At 43.0% G+C, this 21883-nt stretch overlaps 13 non-coding genes and 1 pseudogene across 13 annotated transcripts; all 14 read right to left on the reverse strand.

Moving 5' to 3' along the window:
* Nucleotides 1-17715: 17715 nt before the first annotated feature.
* LOC123406529 lies at nt 17716-17813 on the reverse strand. Its single transcript, XR_006612217.1, has one exon. It is a non-coding gene; the product is annotated as a small nucleolar RNA Z103 (small nucleolar RNA).
* A 77-nt stretch (nt 17814-17890) lies between these two features.
* Nucleotides 17891-17989, reverse strand: LOC123406526. The gene has a single exon (XR_006612214.1). It is a non-coding gene; the product is annotated as a small nucleolar RNA Z103 (small nucleolar RNA).
* A 122-nt stretch (nt 17990-18111) lies between these two features.
* Nucleotides 18112-18256, reverse strand: LOC123406689. Its single transcript, XR_006612349.1, has one exon. It is a non-coding gene; the product is annotated as a small nucleolar RNA snoR137 (small nucleolar RNA).
* A 50-nt stretch (nt 18257-18306) lies between these two features.
* LOC123406540 lies at nt 18307-18397 on the reverse strand (annotated as a pseudogene).
* Nucleotides 18398-18748: 351 nt separating this feature from the next.
* LOC123406509 lies at nt 18749-18844 on the reverse strand. The gene has a single exon (XR_006612198.1). It is a non-coding gene; the product is annotated as a small nucleolar RNA Z223 (small nucleolar RNA).
* Nucleotides 18845-18897: 53 nt separating this feature from the next.
* On the reverse strand, nt 18898-18982 carry LOC123406677. The gene has a single exon (XR_006612337.1). It is a non-coding gene; the product is annotated as a small nucleolar RNA U36a (small nucleolar RNA).
* Nucleotides 18983-19057: 75 nt separating this feature from the next.
* On the reverse strand, nt 19058-19140 carry LOC123406591. Its single transcript, XR_006612261.1, has one exon. It is a non-coding gene; the product is annotated as a small nucleolar RNA R16 (small nucleolar RNA).
* Nucleotides 19141-19191: 51 nt separating this feature from the next.
* On the reverse strand, nt 19192-19279 carry LOC123406592. Its single transcript, XR_006612262.1, has one exon. It is a non-coding gene; the product is annotated as a small nucleolar RNA R16 (small nucleolar RNA).
* An 801-nt stretch (nt 19280-20080) lies between these two features.
* LOC123406558 lies at nt 20081-20152 on the reverse strand. Its single transcript, XR_006612231.1, has one exon. It is a non-coding gene; the product is annotated as a small nucleolar RNA R66 (small nucleolar RNA).
* A 211-nt stretch (nt 20153-20363) lies between these two features.
* On the reverse strand, nt 20364-20460 carry LOC123406494. The gene has a single exon (XR_006612184.1). It is a non-coding gene; the product is annotated as a small nucleolar RNA SNORD96 family (small nucleolar RNA).
* A 95-nt stretch (nt 20461-20555) lies between these two features.
* On the reverse strand, nt 20556-20647 carry LOC123406492. Its single transcript, XR_006612182.1, has one exon. It is a non-coding gene; the product is annotated as a small nucleolar RNA SNORD96 family (small nucleolar RNA).
* A 488-nt stretch (nt 20648-21135) lies between these two features.
* LOC123406675 lies at nt 21136-21274 on the reverse strand. Its single transcript, XR_006612334.1, has one exon. It is a non-coding gene; the product is annotated as a small nucleolar RNA snoR2/U65 (small nucleolar RNA).
* A 236-nt stretch (nt 21275-21510) lies between these two features.
* On the reverse strand, nt 21511-21607 carry LOC123406647. Its single transcript, XR_006612308.1, has one exon. It is a non-coding gene; the product is annotated as a small nucleolar RNA snoR31/Z110/Z27 (small nucleolar RNA).
* Nucleotides 21608-21722: 115 nt separating this feature from the next.
* On the reverse strand, nt 21723-21827 carry LOC123406656. The gene has a single exon (XR_006612316.1). It is a non-coding gene; the product is annotated as a small nucleolar RNA Z107/R87 (small nucleolar RNA).
* Nucleotides 21828-21883: the final 56 nt, after the last annotated feature.

Here is a 21883-nt window from a genome sequence, read left to right on the forward strand (position 1 = left end):
TCATGGCACTCGGGCCCTAGTGACAAGCATTAAGCATGACAAAGTCATAGCAACATCAATCTTCGAACATAGTGGATACTAGGGATCAAGCCCTAACGAAACTAACTCTATTACATGATGAATCTCATCCAGCTCTTCACCGACCAACAAACCTATAAAGGGATTACTCACTCCCGGTGGAGAGCATAATGGAATTGGCGATGAAGGAGGGTTGGTGACGACAAAGACCAAAGATTCCCCTCTCCGGAGCCCCAAACGGACTCCAGATTAGGCCTCCCGATGAAGAATGGGAGGTGATGGCGGATCCGTATCGTGAAACACGATGAAACTTCCTCTCTTCTTTTCTCTCCGAAAATAGGATTTTATAGCACTCGAATTAGGGTCAGTGGAGCCTTGTGGGTCCCACTAGACACCAAGCCACGCCAGGGGCCTAACGCGCCCTGGTTCCTAAACCGACCCTAACTCAGTTTCCCCACACATACGGACTCTAAAAATAGCCTATAATATGGTATTTCGAAATTACATGGGCCTCGCCCAAAAATAAGGTAGCGCGGCACCTATAATAGCCTATGGACGAAATTTATAAAGTGACGTTTTGATTATTTCGTCCAAGCCTTCATGCTCTCCTTATGGTGGCTTCAAAGTGCGAAAATCACCAGTGGAAGCTCCATTGTTCTTTCCCGCGCGTGCACCTTCTTCTCCATGCTTGATCCTGCTCCAACGGATATCCTTATTGTGCATGCTAGGTCCTTCATTCATAAGTACAACAAAAGCATCTAACTTAGGGAGCATCATATGTTCATGAACATTAGAAGGATTTCCAAGAAACGAAAGTACCTGTAATTCAATTGGCGTGCGCGAGCTCTAGTAACTCGTCCAGTATGTATAGTTGCTGGGGTTGTGAGTGTAATAATGGTATTGATGTCCTCATCATCCTCCCCTTCGTGAACTGAAGTCGTCCTCGATGGATGCTCATCTTGCTCACCCAAATATGGCTTCAAATTTCCAATGTTAAAAGTGGGATGATACGTCTCAAACGTATCTATAATTTTTTATGGTTTCATGTTGTTATCTTGTCATCTTTGTATGTTTTATGTACCTTTTATATCTTTTTTGGGACTAACTTATTAATTCAGTGCCAAGTGCCAGTTCCTGTTTTTTCTGTGTTTTTGGCTCTTTTCAGATCTGATCTTGGAACGGAGTCCAAACGGAATAAAATCCCCGAAATAAATTTTTCCCGAACGGAAGAAGATCAGGGGGCTTGTGGGCCAAGCCACGAGAGCTACAGGGAGCCCACAAGCCGTGTAGCCGCCACCAGGCGGGCGGCGGCTAGCAGGCTTGTGGCCTCCCTCGCACCCCCCTGACCTAGCTCCTTCGCCTATATATTCCCTAAAATACAGAAAAAATCAGGGAATCCATGAAAACACTTTTCCGCCGCCGCAAGCTTCCGTTTCTGCGAGATCTCATCTAGAGACCCTTCCCGGTGCCCTGCCGGAGGGGACTTTGGAGTTGGAGGGCTTCTACATCAACATCATCGCCCCTCCAATGACTCGTGAGTAGTTCACTTCAGACCTACGGGTCCGTAGTTAGTAGCTAGATGGCTTCTTCTCTCTCTTGGATCTTCAATACAAAGTTCTCCATGATCTTCATGGAGATCTATCCGATGTAATCCTCTTTGGCGATGTGTTTGTCGAGATCCGATGAATTGTAGATTTGTGATCAGATTATCTATGATATATATTTGAGTCTTTGCTGATTTCTTATATGCATGATTTGATATCCTTGTAAGTCTCTCTGAGTCTTGGATTTTGTTTGGCCAACTAGATCGATGATTCTTGCAATGGGAGAAGTGCTTGGTTTTGGGTTCTTACCGTGTGGTGACCTTTCCCGGTGACAATAGGGGCAGCAAGGCACACATCGTGTAGTTGCCATAAAGGGTAACAAGGTGGGCTTTGTCGTAGATATGAGATTGTCCATCTACATCATGTCATCTTGCTGAAGGCGTTACTCTGTTCTTTTGGACTTAATATACTAGATGCATGCTGGATAGCAGTCGACGTGTGGAGTAATAGTAGTAGATGCAGAAAGTATCGGTCTACTTGTTTTGGACGTGATGCATATAGATATAATCATTGCCATAGATGACGTCACGACTTTGCGCGGTTCTATCAATTGCTCGACAGTAATTTGTTCACCCACCATCTACTTGCTTTCATGAGAGAAGCCACTAGTGAACACTACGGCCCCCGGGTCTATTCACACCTATCGTTTCCACTTTCGCTTTTACTTTGCTTTGTTACTTTGTTGCTTTCAGTTCTCACTTGGCGAAAAATCTATAAGGGATTGACAACCCCTTCATAGCGCTGGGAGCAAGCTTTTTGTGTTTGTGCAGGCACTTGAGATACTCCTTCACTGGATCGATACCTTGGTTCTCAAACTGAGGGAAATACTTACCACCGCTGCGCTACATCACCCTTTCTGATTCGAGGGAACACGAACGCAAGGCTCCAAGGCCACGGGGGAAATCCTTTGCATATTTTCCTACGAAGTCCCTTAAGTCGTAGCCGTAGCAGAAGGATTCCTGGTGTCGTTGCTGAGGAGTATCAAGACAAGAACAGTCTCCCGTCAGCACGTTTCTGGCGCCGTTGGAAGGTCTTTTGTTGTAGTAGCATGGGACTAACCCCAAAATCTGCATGCAGCTCAAGTCTATATGCATAATCATTTATTTTCTCTAAAACCTTGAAAGGACCATCATCACGTGGCATTAGCTTTGACTTGCGCAAATCAGGAAAACCTATCCTTACACAAATGCAACTAAACAAGATCTCCAGGTACAAAGACAACATGTTTTCTACCCTTATCTCCAGCAAGTTTATATTTAGCATTCATACGCTCAATGTTTTCCTTAGTTAACTCATGCATCTTTAATATCAAATCAGCATGTTCTTTAGCATCAAAATTAACCTTCTTCGAAGATGGAAGAGGTAACAAATCAATAGGTGCACGAGGTAAAAAAACCATACACAACTTCAAAAGGGCACATCTTAGTAGTAGAATGCAGCGAAGAATTATAAGAAAATTCAATATGAGGCAAGAATTCTTCCCACAATTTCAGGTTTTTCTTCAAAACAGCCCTAAGCATACTAGACAATGATCTATTGACTACTTCAGTTTGTCCATCAGTTTGAGGGTGACATGTAGTACTAAAAAGCAGTTTTGTCCCCAACTTAGCCCATAAACATCTCCAAAAGTGGCCAAGAAATTTAGCATCATGATGTGAAACAATCGTATTTGTCACACCATGCAAGTGAATAATTTCACGAAAGAACAAATCAGCCACATTAGAAGAATCATCACTTTTATGACATGGTATTAAGCGTGCCATTTTTGAAAATCTGTCCACGACAACAAATATGTTATCCCTCCCCTTCTTTGTTCGAGGTAAACCTAAAACAAAGTCCATAGATATATCCTCCCAAGGAACACTAGGTACAGGCAAATGCATATATAAACCATGAGGATTGAGCCGTGATTTAGATTTTTGACATGTCGTGCAGCGAGCAACAAAACACTCAACATCCTGTCGCATCTTTGGCAAAAAGAAATGTGTAGCAAGTACGTCCTCCGTCTTCTTTATGCCAAAGTGTCCCATCAATCCTCCTCCTTGCGCCTCATGTAACAATAAAGGATGAATGGAGCTAGCTGGAATGCATAGCTTGTTAGCATGGAACACAAATACATCATTAATGATGAACTTATTCCATGTTCTCCCTTCTTTACAATTCTCCAACACATCTTTAAAATCAGCATCATGCACATATTGATCTTTGATGATCTCCAAACCAAATATTTTAAAGTCAAGTTATGAAAGTATAGTATAACGACGAGACAATGCATCATCAATAACATTTTCTTTACCCTTCTTGTGTTTAATGACGTACGAGAAAGTCTCAATGAATTCAACCCATTTAGCATGTCTACGGTTCAGTTTTGCTTGACTTTTAATATGTTTCAAAGATTCATGATGAGAATGTATGACAAATTCTTTGGGCCATAAATAATGTTGACATGTTTTGTAACGACCAAGATGCGGTCCTTTCCGATCTGGGGGTCGAGGCCCCCGAATAGGAAAGAAGTGCATCTAAGCATTTCGCAAGCAAGTAACATAGCACAAATAATAATAAAAGTAGACAATTCGGGATTCAACTGTCTTCTCATTAATAACTCAGAGTACATCACAGATACAATCAAGGTAGTTCCGCTACGGACTACAAAACATGAAAATGCTATGCTACCCTGCCTGCAGGCCCACGATCACGACCAAGCCTCAGTCCTCCGGATAGTTCACGTAGAGGCGGTCTGTCTCCTCGTCGTACTGCCACGCCAGCTGGGTGCCGTCGGGATCATCTGTCTCTGGGGTACCTGTACCTGTTGGGAGTTTCGGAGGAATCCGTGAGCCACGGGGACTCAGCAATCTAAGACCTGTTGGGGAACTAGTCATGTTATTAGGTAGGGTAAGGGTGAAGTGTATAAGGCTGCAGCATCCTAAGCTTGATTAAGTGGCTAACTTACGCAAAGTAATTGTGAAGGTGGTCTACACTAGCGGTCGGGATTACTTGATCACTAAGTGATCCTGAACACCTACCTACGGAATTCATAACCCCACCGTGTTCCCGATCGAAGAGAGATCTTCGAGGGGGACAGTCACCGTTACGCACAAAGTTGGCAATTTTATTAGATTACGTTTAAGTTCTCTAATACCGGATGTTAACAAAATATTCCAAGTTGCCACATAACCGCGGGCACGGCTTCCCGAAAGATTAAACCCTGCAGGGGTGTTCCAACTAGTCCATCACAAACGAACACAGGCCGCAAAGGCATCCTCTATCATGAATCTCGTGATCTCGTCGGATTCCTTAGAGGAAAACCTCAACTCTGGGGGAAACCAAAGCTTCACTGGGATTCCTATACGCAAGATATACCGCTAAGGTAAGACAAGGCTAGCAGGACCTCCCGTCGTGTCGACGACCCCGATAAGAGCCGCGTATCTCAGTCTCAGGACACGACGGATGGAAAAGCCTACAGGAGCCAAACCTCAAGTTTCCCTGTGGTGGCCCCCGCAGTCTGTCCATTTTGGACCAACACTCATGCGGAGCACTGGCCCGGGCTGTTGATTAAAATCCTCGGGGTAGCTATTCCCTATGCAGTTTATTATTAAGTGATTAGCAAATTAACACCAATGTTGGGTCCTGCCGGACAAGCCTTAGCACTACGCGATTTATCAAGGGGGTCCCCATAACAACCCCGAACGTGTTAGGAGCGATCAATATGGAATCAAACACCGGTAACCGGTAACTAAGGCGGCAATAACGGAACAAAGCACCCGGCAAAAGGCTAGGCCTCCCGTCGTTTACCAAGTATATAGGTGCATTAATTAAATAACAGAATTTAAGATAATGATATCAAGCTCATGTTATCACATGAGTCAAAGCACCTGCATCTAGCAACGCTATCATTAGTAGCTGAGTAAAGCCTACTTAGCCACACAAGTTTTGCTAGGAAGGGGAACGACGTTTGGGATCATGGCATATCATGAGGCAATTTAATTCAGTGGTAGGCAGCGAGCAATAACACATGGACACGAGACTAGCATAACAAGTCTACAGATGGAATCAAGGTCATATCATCTTGCCTGTGATGTCCTCAGCTTGGAATGGTTCTGGTTCGTCCTGCACGTACTCTCCTGACTCCACGTATTCGTTCTCCGATCCGGGTGCTACCCAACATAAGAATAACAACCAATGAACAGCAGCACCACAATATGCAACAATCACATGATGCATGAGATGAAAAATGAGCATGCATCGCTATTTCTATCACTAGCACAAGAAAAAGAAACTTCTTCAAGTTTCTGGACAGAACTGTACACTAAGCTATTTTGACATGCATGAGGATGCCATGAACAGATGCGGCTCGTGAAAACAATGCAAAACCATATAAAGAACATTGCCAACGGAGCCACGGATCGACGGGAATCAACGAAACAAGATATGAAGCTCTACGTGAAAGAATCAACACCACACCCATAATTGGCACAAATCTGGTATTCCCAGGTTGCCAAGACATATAAAAACCCAACATGAATGGATTGGAGCAAGGGAGAACACCACAACATCAACTAAGCACACACAATGATCAAAAAGACTAAACTACTCAATCTGCCATAATCTGCATCTTAGCTCTTTGTGAGCTACATGCAACATAGCTACAGCCCTCCAAATATGACAAATAATATATGTGACTGTAGCCAACCAAGAAACTACAAGCACCAGCAAGAATCACAGCCCTCCAAATATGACAAATAATATATGTGACTGTAGCGATTGTATCCATGTGGACGACCTGGTGCTTGTGGTGGTGGTTGTTGTCCCTGGTACTGATTTGGAGTAACCTCTCCCTCATCATCATCATCAGCATCAAAATCCTCATTCTGCTTAGCCACAGAAACCTCAATAGTAGCAGCAGGAGCAACAACACCAGAATTATGTGCTTGGTCGAAAGGCACATGTCGCGCTCGTCCCACAAAATTCGGGTCTCGTTGTTGTTTTTGGAGAGGGGCGGAAGCTGCAGCTGGTGGTGGTAGATGGGCTAGATCACAACACAATGACCAGCACAACCTCACCTATAGGAGAAGAAAATGTTTCCGGATTCTCAGACTTAGTGAAATTCCAGATTTCACTAAGCTGGACTTTTTCAGCCACATGCCCACTTTGTCTAGGCATAGTTTGGACACAAATAACACCAAGTGATAAATGACACCACTATGGTGTAGAGCAAAACCCCTACTACTATCACACAAAAACTCATGCCCTTGGGCTCCACCTATTCCATGGAAACAAAGAGCAAACTTGCAACAAATCTGAATATGTCAACTCCATAAAGTATCCCAATGGAAAAACTAACTTCACCACTGGATTCCTTGGGAGTTTCTACCCCAAAATCATATATAAAATGTGGGCACCTACTTGGAGCAAGTGACCACAAATTAAGGGAGAGGAAACTACCCCAAATCATGATTAGAGATTGGGCATCATTTCAAGTAGTTCCATTATAACAACAACTACAAAGGTTGAGCTCATGTGCACAATGACAAAGTGACATGGGGGTTTGAACCCCATGTTTGTGTCATGCACATCGACTTCTCAACCCCTACTATTAAGCCTCCCACGCAAACAACATACCATGCCCTCTCACATATGGTCATGTGGAGGTGCAAGGCTTGCTTGCCAAGGTGGGATGCTACTCACACACACACCTAGTCCACATCACCCACAAGCACAACATGCTCAAGATCATCACCACACACTTACACATGTTATCTTAGCAACCAACTAGAACAAGGTCAACTCCATATATAAACACACAACCTAGTGCTACATCATGTGCTAGCACCTACAACAATGAAGAACCTACACATGCTTCAACTACATGCTATCATATCCCTAGGAACAACTATAAGCAGCACCACATACACACAATCTAGTGCAACTACACTCGTGTGTATGCCCACACACACACATGCACTTCTTACCAGCACATCCACACACACTATACCACCTAGCACCACATAACTACAAAGGAAAAATAAAACACAATGTCATGGCCACCTATGCCTTTGTCACAAGCACAGCAACAGCAAAGAAGAAGGGAAATTGCAGCAAAAGAGAAAAACAAAAGGGGGGCTTCCTGGGATTCGAACCCAACACCCACTGGTGCAACAAACTACCCCCTACCACTCTGCTACTGTCAACTTATCGACAGCACAGAGGGTTCAGGCAAGGTAAGGCAACCCCTGCAGTATATTGTGCCGAAAAAATCAAAGAAACAAAAAGGTGCCGCGGGGGGGATCGAACCCAGCACCTGCATCAGGCACAACAGGACACATACCACTGGGCTACGCTACGGAGTCTGGTCTAACATGCGCAACAAACGAACTGAAGGAGGTTCCCTCGGCTGATCTACTGCCGGCGACAGACCGGAACAGGGGAAGGCCCTCGCCGGCGATATGGGTCAAATCAATCAACGGCTCGTGGAGGGGAGTAAGCCCACACACGCACGGGCTCATTTCATGTGCTAGCTGCACCCGAGAGGCTCTACTACGGCGCAGTGACGGCGAGCGGCGGCGCCGGCGACAGAGAGGAAGCACACGTCGACCCTACTACTACTGCCCCCGTTCTAGGACAGGGAGGAAGAAGGAGGGGCGCTACCTCGTGTACGAGTCGAGGAGAGGAACGGCTCGTAGAGGAAGTAATGGAGGAAAGCCGTCGGGGAAGCTACTCGTCGGAGGGGATGCGCCGCCGGGAAGCAGTGGACGCAGCGCGGGGGAGGTTGATCTCGCGCTGGGAACAGGCTCATGGAGACGACCTCGAGCTGCTGGAGTCGTCGTAGAGGAGGTAGGGCAAGTAGATCGACGGCGACGACGAGCTTCTACCCGTCGGCCATGGCGATCCCGTGCCCTCCTTACCTTGCTGCGGCGAGAGAGAGAGAGGGGGGGATCGGGATCTGGGCGTTGCGGCGGCGGGGCGGAACCCTAACACGACTGCACGGACGCCAAGGGGGGTTAAATAGCTGGAGAGGAGGACGCGAGCGCGTGCCGTCGGCCATGTGTTGTCGTTCCTCTCGGTGCAGCAGAGGGGAGGGATAGAGAGGATGACATGTGGGGCCGCGTGCCTCGCTGGAAAGGGAGGACGACGACGCACCGCGCGCGTGAGCTGGGGAGGAGTTGGGCTGGGCCGCGCTGGTGGCTTTGCCACTGGCGACAGATAGAGGAGGGGGCCTGAGAAGGGTTTTGTTCCTTTAAATAAACACAGCAATTTACTTACTGTTTTGGATTTATTGGCACCCTTTAAAAACAAGAAACAAAACAGCAAAACACATCTTGGCATCCTCCACAAAATACACTAAATCCTAGGCATTTTTGAAACAAGGTTGGGACAAGTGAATTTTGAATTGGGGAATTAAAAGAGAGAGAGAGAGGTTGCAACAAGACAAACTCACTACATTTAGGACCATCATCACATGGCATCATAGAACACCTCAACAGCACACAACATCACAAAGTAACTATTTCCAAGACCACCACATCACATGAAATGCTAAGATCATATGGCAACAACATAAGACAAGGGCATGCAATGATATGCTATGCATGCATGCATGGGAAGGAAGGGAAAAGAAACAAGGGACACCACATGAGGTCATGGCACAATTGCTATCATCAATACACTGACAAGGTGGACCCACATGCAACAGGTTCCAAATAAGGCAAGGTTTACATCTGGGGCACTACATGTTTCCAGAGTCCGAACAAGAGCATATTATTCCTTATCATAAGTAGAATAATTCAGATTAGGCCCACTCAATTTTTCAGAAAAGTATGCAACAGGTTTACCATCTTGTAATAACACACCTCCTAATCCAATTCCACTAGCATCACATTCAAGCTCGAACGTCTTATTAAAATCATGAAGTTGGAGTAAAGGAGCAAGTGTTAACTTATCTTTCAATACCGTGAAGGCTTCTTCCTATGTGATACCCCAAGCAAAAGGGACATCCTTCTTTGTAAGCTCATTGAGAGGTGCAGCAATGGTGCTGAAATCTCTCACAAAACGCCTATAGAAACCAGCGAGGCCAAGAAAACTCCTCACTTGTGTGACCGTTTTGGGCTGCATCAAACTCTCAATACCTTCAATCTTGGCATTATCAACTTCAATTCCCTGTGGAGTGACAACATAGTCAAGAAAAGATACTCGGCCGCTGCAAAAGGTGCACTTCCCAAGGTTACCAAACAAACATGCATCACGTAGAGCAATAAAAACAACACGCAAATGATCCAAGTGTTCCTCCAAAGATCTACTATAAATCAGTATATCATCAAAGTAGACTACCACAAATCGTCCAATGAAAGCGCGTAAAACCTCATTCATCAATCTCATGAAAGTGATAGGTGCATTAGTTAACCCAAAAGGCATAACTAACCACTCATATAATCCAAACTTAGTTTTAAATGTTATTTTCCATTCATCTCCAAATTCCATGCGAATTTGATGGTATCCACTACGAAATCAACTTCGGAGAAAATTGTAGAGCCACTTAATTCATCAAGCATATCATCTAGCCTAGGAGTAGGATGTCGATAAGGAATAGTAATATTATTAATGACTCTACAATCAACACACATACGCAATGTACCATCCTTTTTTGGCACCAGAATAATAGGAACAACACAAGGACTAAGAGATTCGCGTATATAACCTTTGTCGAGCAGCTCATGTACTTGACAAATAATCTCCTTCGTCTCGTGTGGATTGGTGCGGTATGGTGCACGGTTGGGTAGCGATGCAGTAGTAATTAAGTCAATCTCATGCTCAATCCCTCTAATAGGTGGTTATCCCGATGGCACGTCTTGTGGAATGACGTCAGTGAACTCATGCAAAATGTTAATGACAGCAGGAGGCAAAGAGGGAGGCATGTCCTTGAATGAAAACAATACCTATTTGCATACGAAAGCATAGCAAACAGATGTAGTAATATCCAAATCAGTAATATCAAATTTAGTGGTAAGTAAACAACCACTCTTCAGTTTTATTTTAGATGCAACACTAGATGATGGTTTATTAGGCTTATTGTATCGCGCAAATTCCTTTGCCACAATCTGATTTTCACTCTTATGTAGGTCCTGTTTTGCTTTACTAGCTCTAGTAATGTCATCTTTCATAATATGTTCACGAGACATAGGAAGCAAAGTTATATTTTGATCCTTATGAACAAGAGTATACTGATTTGTCCTACCATGGTGTACAGAATTTTTATCAAATTGCCAAGGTCTACCAAGTAAAACGGAGCATGCTTGCATGGGTACCACATCACAATCAACAAAATTAGAATATGTAGCAATGCTAAGATACACACGAACAATACGCATTACCTTAACCTTTCCACTGTTGTTGAACCACTCGATGTAATAAGGATAAGGATGTGGTCCGGTGGTGAGAGACAGCTTCTCCACCATCTCCATGCTAGCTAAGTTGTTGCAACTCCCTCCATCGATGATTACGCGAACAGAATGTTCCTTCACAACTCCCTTTGTATGGAACAAGTTGTGCCTCTGATTTTGCTCAGCATGTGTTACCTGCACACTTGAAACACGATGAGCAACTAAGATTGCATACCTGTCAGCGTAGTCAGCAGCCATGTATTGTGTCTCTTATTCAGTACCATCTACATCATGTGCTTCACTTGCAATAAGAGCCAGAGTCTCCTCGTCATAATCACTAGCGGAGTCATATCCACCATCCTTAGTAACAGTCATCACACGCTTGGATGGGCACTCTCTCGCATAATGATCTCCACCCTTGCAACGACGACAGATAACCTCATGTGTTTGCCCTGTGGATGCCATGGATGAAGAAGAGCTCTGTGCTGGCCCGGAAGGTGTGCTCTTGGCGGAAGGTGGGGCAGGGGGCTGTTTCCTCATATCTCTATTGGAGTTGGTGGCTAAAGTAGGCGGTGCTGATGCAGTAGGACATGTGGAAGTAGATGAGGTCCATGGCGTCCATGAGGAAGTGTGACCTGCACAAAAGTTAGTTCTAGCCAATGCCTCTCGATCCTGCACTTCACGTTCAGCTTTGCAAGCAAGATGGAATAAACAAGTGATAGTGTTATAATCCTTATATTCTAGAATTGTCTGAATATCTCTATTTATTCCACCCATAAAACTTGCAGGCATAGCTTCATTGTCCTCAACAATACCACATCTAATCATGTCAGTTTGTAATTCCTGGTAATATTCTTCTACAGAATTTTTTCCTTGTCTTAAATGTTGTAATTTTTTAAGTAATTCACGCTGATAATATGGTGGAACCCAATGAGTACGCATAGCAGTTTTCAAAGCAGCTCAAGTAGTTGGAATATTAGCATGATGTATTCGACAATGTTCAGACCACCAAACATAAGCAAAACTAGTGAATGAACAAACAGCAGTAGCAACACGTCTATCCTCAGGAAATTGTAAGCATGTAAAACGTTGCTCTGTTTCTAACTCCCAAGTAAGATATATATCAATAACATACCGACCATTAAACGTAGGAATATTCAATTTAAGTTTAGGGAGATGGTCATGATCCCGTACCTGAGGGGTGGTGCAGACCTACCATTGCGATTGTATCCATGTGGACGACCTGGTGCTTGTGGTGGTGGTTGTTGTCCCTGGTACTGATTTGGAGTAACCTCTCCCTCATCATCATCATCAGCATCAAAATCCTCATTCTGCTTAGCCACAGAAACCTCAATAGTAGCAGCAGGAGCAACAACACCAGAATTATGTGCTTGGTCGGAAGGCACATGTCGCGCTCGTCCCACAAAATTCGGGTCTCGTTGTTGTCGTTGTTGTTGTTGGAGAGGGACGGAAGCTGCAGCTGGTGGTGGTAGATGGGCAAGCACCTCAATGAACTTGGTGTCCATCTTGGTGTCGAATGTCTTCCGCAAACCATCTAGCTTCTCTGTGGCCTCTTCAAGGCTGGTCACGAAGTCTTGTACCTGGTCAGCCATCACTTCCTGAAATATATCATGGAGCTCCGAGTTGGTCAGGCTCTCCCATTCGATCTCGTCGTCTTGTGATCCTGGCATGGTTAATAGCAATGGGAACGTAGAAGAATATGATCCTAGAAACTACTAGGAAGTGGTGGTTTGTCACAAATCCGTCAAGCAAATCTCAAATTATTACTAGTTCTTACCGAGCAGCAAGCGGTGATCGGCAACCGTGTAGTCAAGACTTTCAAAGCTTGGATAGAACGATTTCCAGGTGGTGTCAAAGACACGATGTAGATGTATGTGGAGCTGAGAAGGCTTATAATATGGTAGCAAAAAGGGTTGGCAATAATTAGTTCAGAGATGCAAAGCTGAAAGGACGCTCAGCGACTGTACCGTGTTGGTCCTAGGCTAGACCGTACTAGAGAGACGATCCTAGAACACCAACAAAATCACGACGCTACACGTAATCAAGGGAAGATCCACTATGGTTTTCTTTCTTTCTTTTCCCCCTTTTTTTCTTTTTTTTGCACTCTTTTTTTCTGAAACCTACTCAGGTTAGGAAACGTGAAACCGAAAATAAGAGGATCTCGAAATTAACCAAATATGTAAAGGACTCGTACTAGGATTGGTGGTGGATATGTGGTGGTGATATAGGGCAGCAAGGATGATGATGGCGTGGTGGTGGTATATGGCAACATCGATGATGGTAGCATGGTGGTGGTATATGGCAGCGATGAAAGATGGCGTGGTGGCGGCGCGACAACCTGTGAACACAGATCAAAATTCTAAAGGACTAGACACTAAGACGAGCAACTCGACACGATGATGTAACCGTAAATTCAACAAAGCAAAATACTGAAAGACTATGCAAAGTCTCAAATTGGTTTGGATGTGATGATCTAACCCTAATTTTTGGTGGCTTTTCCATGGACTATAGATACGAAGAACATATGCGATCTAACTACCAAAAACAGGTAAAATCTCATCGAGCAACCTGGAAATCTGATACCACTTGATACAGGCAAAGTTGTCCTTGTCTTTTGATGAGATGGTGGTTATCGTTTTTAGTGGAGTAGACTTTGATGATTCGACTACCAACGTGTGAGGACGTCGCCACTTAGCAATCGCTAAATCAACTCCGAGAGGTTAATTGCTAAACCAGCTCCGAGAGGTTATTGACCACGCCAGAGCATGATCAACCTGACCACGAGGGTTTGTTTCCTCCACGCAACCTGACCAGAGCATGATCAACCTGACCATGATCTGGATATTGTGAATATAGGAGGAAAGCTTTATTGATGAAAGTGGGATTTTCTCACGCCTTTGTCTAGTCGTGGAACACAAATGAAGAACAGGAAGTTGCATCTATGGCGAACTTGTATCTAAAGAAAACCCGAGTCTAAACGGCACCCTAAGGGCTATATATATGAGAGATTATAGCAGCAATTCTGTGACCCCTTGAAGGAGGGGTCCGAAACCGACCCTAACTCAGTTTTCCCACACATACGGACTTCAAAAATAGCCTATAATATGGTATTTCAAAATTACATGGGCCTATCCCAAAAATAAGTTGACGCGACACATATAATAGCCTATGGACGAAATCTATAAAGTGACGACTTGAATATTTCGTCCAAGCCTTCATGCCCTCCTTATGGTGGCTTCAAAGTGCAAAAATCATCACTAGAAGCTCCATTGTTCTTTCCCGCGCGTGCACCTTTTTCACCATGCTTGATCACGCTACAACGGATATTCTTCTTGTCCATGCTAGGTCCTTCATTCATAAGTACAACAAAAGTATATCTAACTTAGGCAGCATCATATATTCATGAACATTAGAAGGATTTCCAAGAAACAAAAGTACCTCGTAATTCAATTGGTCCAGTATGTATAGCAGTTGGAGTTGTGGGTGTAACAATGGTATTGATATCCTCATCACTCGACGTGTGTGTAACATGGAAATACATACTGTCCGTTGCTAAAACACGGTATTAATATCCTCATCACTCAACAGGATGAATTGATATTTGCTAAAACAAATGTCCAAATAAGAAAAATGTGGCAAGCTCTGTTGTTCGACTAAATCCCCAGCACATGCACATGGCCACGTAAGGCAGTCCCGACCCGGTCAAACCAACAGATAAGTGAGAGCGACTAGATTTACTTCGATCCCAAATCCACAACGAAGACCCCCACGGTTGGCCAACGAAGTCCAAATAAGAAAATCATTCAAGAGCAATGAGGCTCTTCTCGTCGGGCCAAGGGCGAAGGCCGCATCAAGCCCTAAGGCCGATGCATCGTATGGGAGGGAGCCGCGCACCGCATCCATCGCCATCGGCAACCACACCAGGGAGTGGCTTCCCCGGGGACAAATGAATGCTCCGAGCGACACAGCAATGAAGAGGTCGACATCGACCAGGGAACAAGTATCGACACGGCAGGGGTGGGGGAGTGGTAGGAAAGTGGTTGCCGCGATAGTGGGGGAGTTGCCGCGAGGGCTGCACCATTGGTCGACATCGACCAGGGAACAAGTATCGACACGGCGGGGGTGGGGGAGTGGTAGGAAAGTGGTTGCCGCGATAGTGGGGGAGTTGCCGCGAGGGCTGCACCATTGCGAACCACTATCGTTGGTGCTCCGCCTGCCGGCATGAGGAGGACAAAGCCAACGAAGGCGCTTCCGGGAGCATGGCGTAGCTGCGGCGGGTAGCTATAGTCATCGCTGGTCTTCTCGATGGACTTTACTAGCGTAAAAGTAAATGATGGAACTATCTCCCTCTTTCATTGATAGAGATGTTTATATACAAGTTGAGGGAACGCGATGACACGATTAATTAATTCTAACACATGAATTGTAACTTGCCAACCTCCAGTTGGGGTCACGATGTTTTCCACTTGATACAATTGAGGATACAATTAAGGTCAATTGCATATCACAGTTCTTTCCCTCTGAAATTGGTATGTAGAAATACTCCTAATTCAGATGTGTTGCATGCATCCGATCTCACCACCACAACGGACATCTATGTGCACACACATAAAATATAAAATAGGGAATCGATGTGGGATAATATCGTCATCGATTATTAAGTACCTGGAACCCCTTACTGAGGATCTCAAAGCCTGTCACACTGATTGCATATTCAATGAAAAACATTTTTCAACACAAGGGAAGATTTCAAGTACTCCCTCGTGTATACAGCATGCACGTAGTTCTAGGTTGTTAATTTAACTACTTAGATTCATACAGGATGTAGTTTTGAAATATGTAATTTTATCGCATATAATATATACTATACACTTGGACAGAGGTAGTACCAGAAATAATGCTCGGGAACTGAGTGGACTGCTCATGCAATTTCATCCTCTGAAACACGGTCTCATGGTAGTACCAGAAATAATGCTCGGAAACTGAGTGGACTGCTCATGCAATTTCATCCTCTGATACACGGTCTCATGGTAGTACCAGAAATAATGCTCGGAAAATGAGTGGACTGCTCATGCAATTTCATCCTCTGATACACGGTCTCATGGTAGTACCAGAAATAATGCTCGGGAACTGAGTGGACTGCTCATGCAATTTCATCCTCTGATACACGGTCTCATGGTAGTACCAGAAATAATGCTCGGAAACTGAGTGGACTGCTCATGCAATTTCATCCTCTGATACACGGTCTCATGGTAGTACCAGAAATAATGCTCGGAAACTGAGTGGACTGCTCATGCAATTTCATCCTCTGATACACGGTCTCATGGTAGTACCAGAAATAATGCTCGGAAAATGAGTGGACTGCTCATGCAATTTCATCCTCTGATACACGGTCTCATGGTAGTACCAGAAATAATGCTCGGGAACTGAGTGGACTGCTCATGCAATTTCATCCTCTGATACACGGTCTCATGGTAGTACCAGAAATAATGCTCGGAAACTGAGTGGACTGCTCATGCAATTTCATCCTCTGATACACGGTCTCATGGTAGTACCAGAAATAATGCTCGGAAACTGAGTGGACTGCTCATGCAATTTCATCCTCTGATACACGGTCTCATGGTAGTACCAGAAATAATGCTCGGAAAATGAGTGGACTGCTCATGCAATTTCATCCTCTGATACACGGTCTCATGGTAGTACCAGAAATAATGCTCGGGAACTGAGTGGACTGCTCATGCAATTTCATCCTCTGATACACGGTCTCATGGTAGTACCAGAAATAATGCTCGGAAACTGAGTGGACTGCTCATGCAATTTCATCCTCTGATACACGTTCCCATGAGACCGAACTTCAAGTTCGGAAGACCACTAATTTGCAACATCTTGCAAATAATCTGCAAAATTCATTTACTGCTCTGAAAGGTGTTACAAAATCCTTAAATACGGATAGAAACAAGCATAAAAGAGGGGAGGTGCCAATAGTAGTACGGTCTCTGACGAGGAGCAAGCTTCGCGTGATGGGTAAATGCAAATGAAGCAAACCCAGCTCCTTCTCAAAAAAAAAAAAAAAAAAAGGGTATCAACCGTCCACCTGCAGGTCCATCACTACGCAATTTGTCCAGTGGGAGCATTCAGGTCTCAAAACAACCGCCTCACGGGACGATGCCCGTGCAGCCTCTCGTTAGATTTTCCCTAGTATAATATCATGATAATTTGAGAGAGCACTTTGGAAATTATAAAGCCAAAATAATATAGGCTCAAACGTAAAGGTAGACAATCTGATCTGCACACTACCCGTAATTCCCAAACATCAATTCAAAAATAACACTTTGGAATTTGACATACCAATTATTGGTCATGTTAAGCCCAAATGTTCAATTATGATATATTGCTTTTCATTTGAATATATGGTAACAACCTCTGCGAGGCTGCGCTAGTCACCTGGTACAGTGCCAAAGTACATTATGGCAAGCAACGTCTAACAACCCCAGAGGGTGTAACCATCTATTTGCAAAAGAAGGCGCCCACTTGCCACAAAACTTATACGTTTCAACCATGTAAGATCAACTCAGAACTGTCTACAACACAATTTTCAAAATAAAAACTGCCATGAACACTTGAATAAAAAAGATTTATAACTAAATGAAAAACACAAAAAAGAAAATGCTCAAAGAGAACAAAGGAAGCACAAATCAATGCATCAGATTTCTGGCTTGGAACCCACTGATAAGGATTACATGTGTGCACAGTATAATCATAGTCTATCATATGGGGAAAGGATCCTCACTTCCATTCAACTTACAAATCAAGAGCAAGAAAACAAACAGGACAGCAGACAAAGAAGAGAGGGGATAGAGATTGCTGGGCACTATGGATCAGATTTCTGGCTTGGAATCCTCTGATAAAGGATTTCATTTGCGCACAGTATAATCATAGTCGATCATTTGGGGAAAGGATCCTCACTTCCACATAAACGAGAAAGCAACCTCTGACAACACAAATTTGTTCAGTTTGGTCATCACAGGACCACAATCAATCAACATATTACCTACATTCAATACGGAGAAATATGCACATTTTTCAACGTTACAAAATGTGCCAGAAGACAGGTAACACGACACTGTGAAGTAACGCGTCGTGCTGTTTAATGCTGGCCTGTGTTTCCACTCATCTATGCTTCCGTCTACAGGATGGCCAAACTGTCAACAATAGGCATCCTTCCAGTTGTGAAGCAACAAACACAAGAATAAAAATCTAGTTTTATGTAATGAACAATATGATCAAATGTATCCTCAGTTCAGGTCTCCAAATTGCTTCCGCATAGCACCTTAGCGCATCAGAAGAACGAAAGTATTTAGTTCGATCATCATCAGACAGCTTCAACACCAGATAAAAAGGTACAAATCATTCTCATTGCAAACTACAAGCAAAAAACACCACATGAATAACGAAAGATGCAGACCACAGCTCAGATATGGTCAAACAGTAACACATAAAAATCCAAAAGAAGATGCAAAGGCTCAGATATGGTATAACCGGTTTTTCAGTCATGATTTTTCAGAAGCATAACTGGCATCACAGCCATGGTAAACCAGAACACATAAAACGAAAAGAATGACAATAATGAGAATTGATCTTTTGGCTCAAATATATATTAATAAATTCAACCATGGTTTCCCTTGTCCTTCATAAATTAATGAATAACACATAAAAAACCAAAAGAAGACAAAAAGGCTAAGAAATGCGATAACAAGTTTTTCAGTCATGGTTTTTCAAAAGCAGAACTGGCATGTTTACTGAAAATGTTTATCATCACAGCCATGGTAAACCAGAACACATAAATAAAAAAGAATGACAATAATGAAAATAGGTCTTTTTGGCTCATATTAAGAAATTCAACCATGTTTTCCCTTGTCCTTCATGAATTAATCAGAAGCGCGGGTAAGATTCAAATCACTGCCACAAAACCAAAGATACCCACATAAGGGATGGGTATTCATGCAGACAAGACAAGATAAAAGTCGTTTCAAGTTTATGGGTGCCATCAGATAATAAGCGGAGTTTTGTAAACATAAGAAAGATTCAGTGTTTAGCATATAATATTTAACATCATTTGCAACCCTGGATTTGATTATCTTTTCTGGCAAAACAAGAAAAAGCGCATTTTGTGCAAAGGCATCAGATAATAAGATGAGAATATTTGTCCACACATAGAATTTTCCTTTGAGAGTGTAGGATATCTGATCATCACTTGCCAGCTCAAAAAATATAAATAGTTCAAAAAAATTGGGAACAATATCAAAGAAGAAAATCTTGGTTAGACCATTTGACCCAAGAGCAATGGCAAACAATGCAAAGGGTTGGTAAGTAAACCATTTCTCTATCCGCACAAGCTCCATCCCTCAGATCAAAGTGCAACTAAGAGGGATACAAGAAGCTAAGCGCAAACATGACAAAAAGTCGGAAATTTTAAGAAATTGACACATCCAATAAGAAAAAGATTAACATTTTTCTCTCAGATGCCAACCACAAGGGTAGAACATATGATGCAGACATATCAACACGACATCAGTTCAGACCGCCCGTCTGCTTGTACTCTCTTCATAGAGAAAGATATAAGGCCAAAAAAATATCAACACAGCTCAAAGCAATTAAAAACATTAACATATTTGTCCAGCCATCAGGAGCCCAAAACAATTGACTGCCAAAAAACCAATTTAAAATGTCTAAACTGATCCCTCAGAGTGATAATATATATATATCATCAATGTATGAATCAGGCCACTACTTTTTAACATCACAAGACATCACCAGGATCCATAAACAACAATCACCAAACATATACAGAATCTTCAGTTCAGGTAAGAGTTTGTTAAGAGTTCCATAACAAATAGTTGAGCCATCAAACAATGCTTTATAATGCATGTCCATCATACTGCTCAGAGCCCAGTGCATAGCTTCATCCATGGAATCAGACAATAAAAGAGCAAAAGTGAAGGAAGAAAATCAACAAACAGTAGAATACCAAACAGGAAGACCAGGAACAACATAATATCAGTAGCCCTCAGGGATTATGCTTATGATTTTCATCAAGGAAGAAATCTCAGGTCTCAAAGATGTGCCATCACAGGACTCACAGAACGGCACTGCAGAGAACACAACAAACTAAAAAAGCCATAAAAAATTATGATAAGAACAGCAGGAGCAACTTTTGGAGAATGTTATTTGCCACACCTCAGCAAGCAACTCAAGATCCACATAAAGGGAAGAACATTTGAAAAATTCAAGCGCAATTAACATTCCACCAGAAATTCATTTTCTAAATTTACAGAATATGCCATGGGGACATCAGAATTGCAGATTTTCACAGCATGGCACACAGAGTGTGCTAATCAGTCCCGAAAGATGGTGTGTTTTGTTCATGGTTTTCATCATTGTCCAGCCAATTCTATACATAGTAAACAACAGAAGAAAAAAAAGGTTCTAGAGTATTCAGAAAAATTACATACTCAAGAAGAGAAGATGAAGTTCAATTTGGCCTCAGAATTGCAGAAAGACAGCATGGGCGCACAGCGACCAATCAGTCCCGAAAGATGGTATGATTAACTGGTTTTTCATCACCGGCCAAACAGAAACAAACACAAATAAACAAATCTACAACACAAAACCTGCATTACTACAGAAAACAAAATCCGACATTACCCCGTCAGACAACCAAGGAGGGATCTAGGCAGCAACTGCGATTGGTTGAGAAACAAGCCTTAAACCAAACATCACCTAGCTAGCATTAACACCAAACAACTAAAGGAAATATATTAGCAGCATTGCATAAGACATCCAAGGAAGGATGAAACGGCACTAGCTCTCAAGCCTGGCAGGGCGAAGGATCTTGATTTTATAATCATTTGCAATGCAGCAGCATTTTCGATATACATAGTTATATTGAGCTGGAAAATTAAAAAGGCTGAGACATCAAAGGAATTAGCTGCATCAGCTCCGCCTGGCAAGGCGAAAGCTCCTAGGCAGCAACTGCAAATGTTTTGAGAAACAAGTCTTAAATTTATCATCATCACCTTATACTCAAGCAGCATATCAACTCAATTATATTATATTGGCCATTTAATCACAATAATAGGATCCACAGACTAACAGAATCAAGTTCCAGGTTCCTATCAATGAGTGAAAAGTAATTGTTGGCCCAAATATAGATCCCCTGGTCAATGCTGGTAACTACCAGAGAAGGACCATTAGGCCCAAGTTAGATTACAGTACAAACAGCTGCTCCACAATGACAAACATAAAATCACTCGGCAAAAAAAAGGGGTTTCCAAGAGTAAAATGGGATACCGCAGCCAACAGAAAAATGTTTTAAACTAATAAAAACCTCAGAAAGTTGCAGGAAGTGTCAATTGATGTACTCCACAGATAGCACAAAACTAGAAAATTAGAGAGGGATAAATATATGCAATGAGAACAATGTTGGCCAGTTGTGTATCATCAGAAAATAAATTACTTCTCATTCACAGGATAAAAGCACTGTGTCAGAAGGTGTCCTAAGATTGTTTCAAGGTCTCATCACCTGATACTGGAAAAGATCAATAAAAAAAGGAGTTGTTGCCACAAACCGGCAGAGGACCAATAGTTGCCATTTTTTTGAAAGAAATCCAACTATTTTGAAAAGAAAAACATGGAACTTCAAAGTGATGGCTCGGTTCAGCGGGATAATCGGCATACAAATCAATCCCAAAAGAGACGACCTGTGATTTGGTCTGTTGAGCTTGAATATTTGCAAATCGTCACTGCCATCAGCATAAACCGCAAAAGAAGCAAATCCAAATTAAGCTCAAAAATAATTTCAAATCG

This window comes from Hordeum vulgare, chromosome 6H, assembly GCF_904849725.1.
Source record: "Hordeum vulgare subsp. vulgare chromosome 6H, MorexV3_pseudomolecules_assembly, whole genome shotgun sequence".
Lineage (NCBI taxonomy): Eukaryota > Viridiplantae > Streptophyta > Magnoliopsida > Poales > Poaceae > Hordeum > Hordeum vulgare.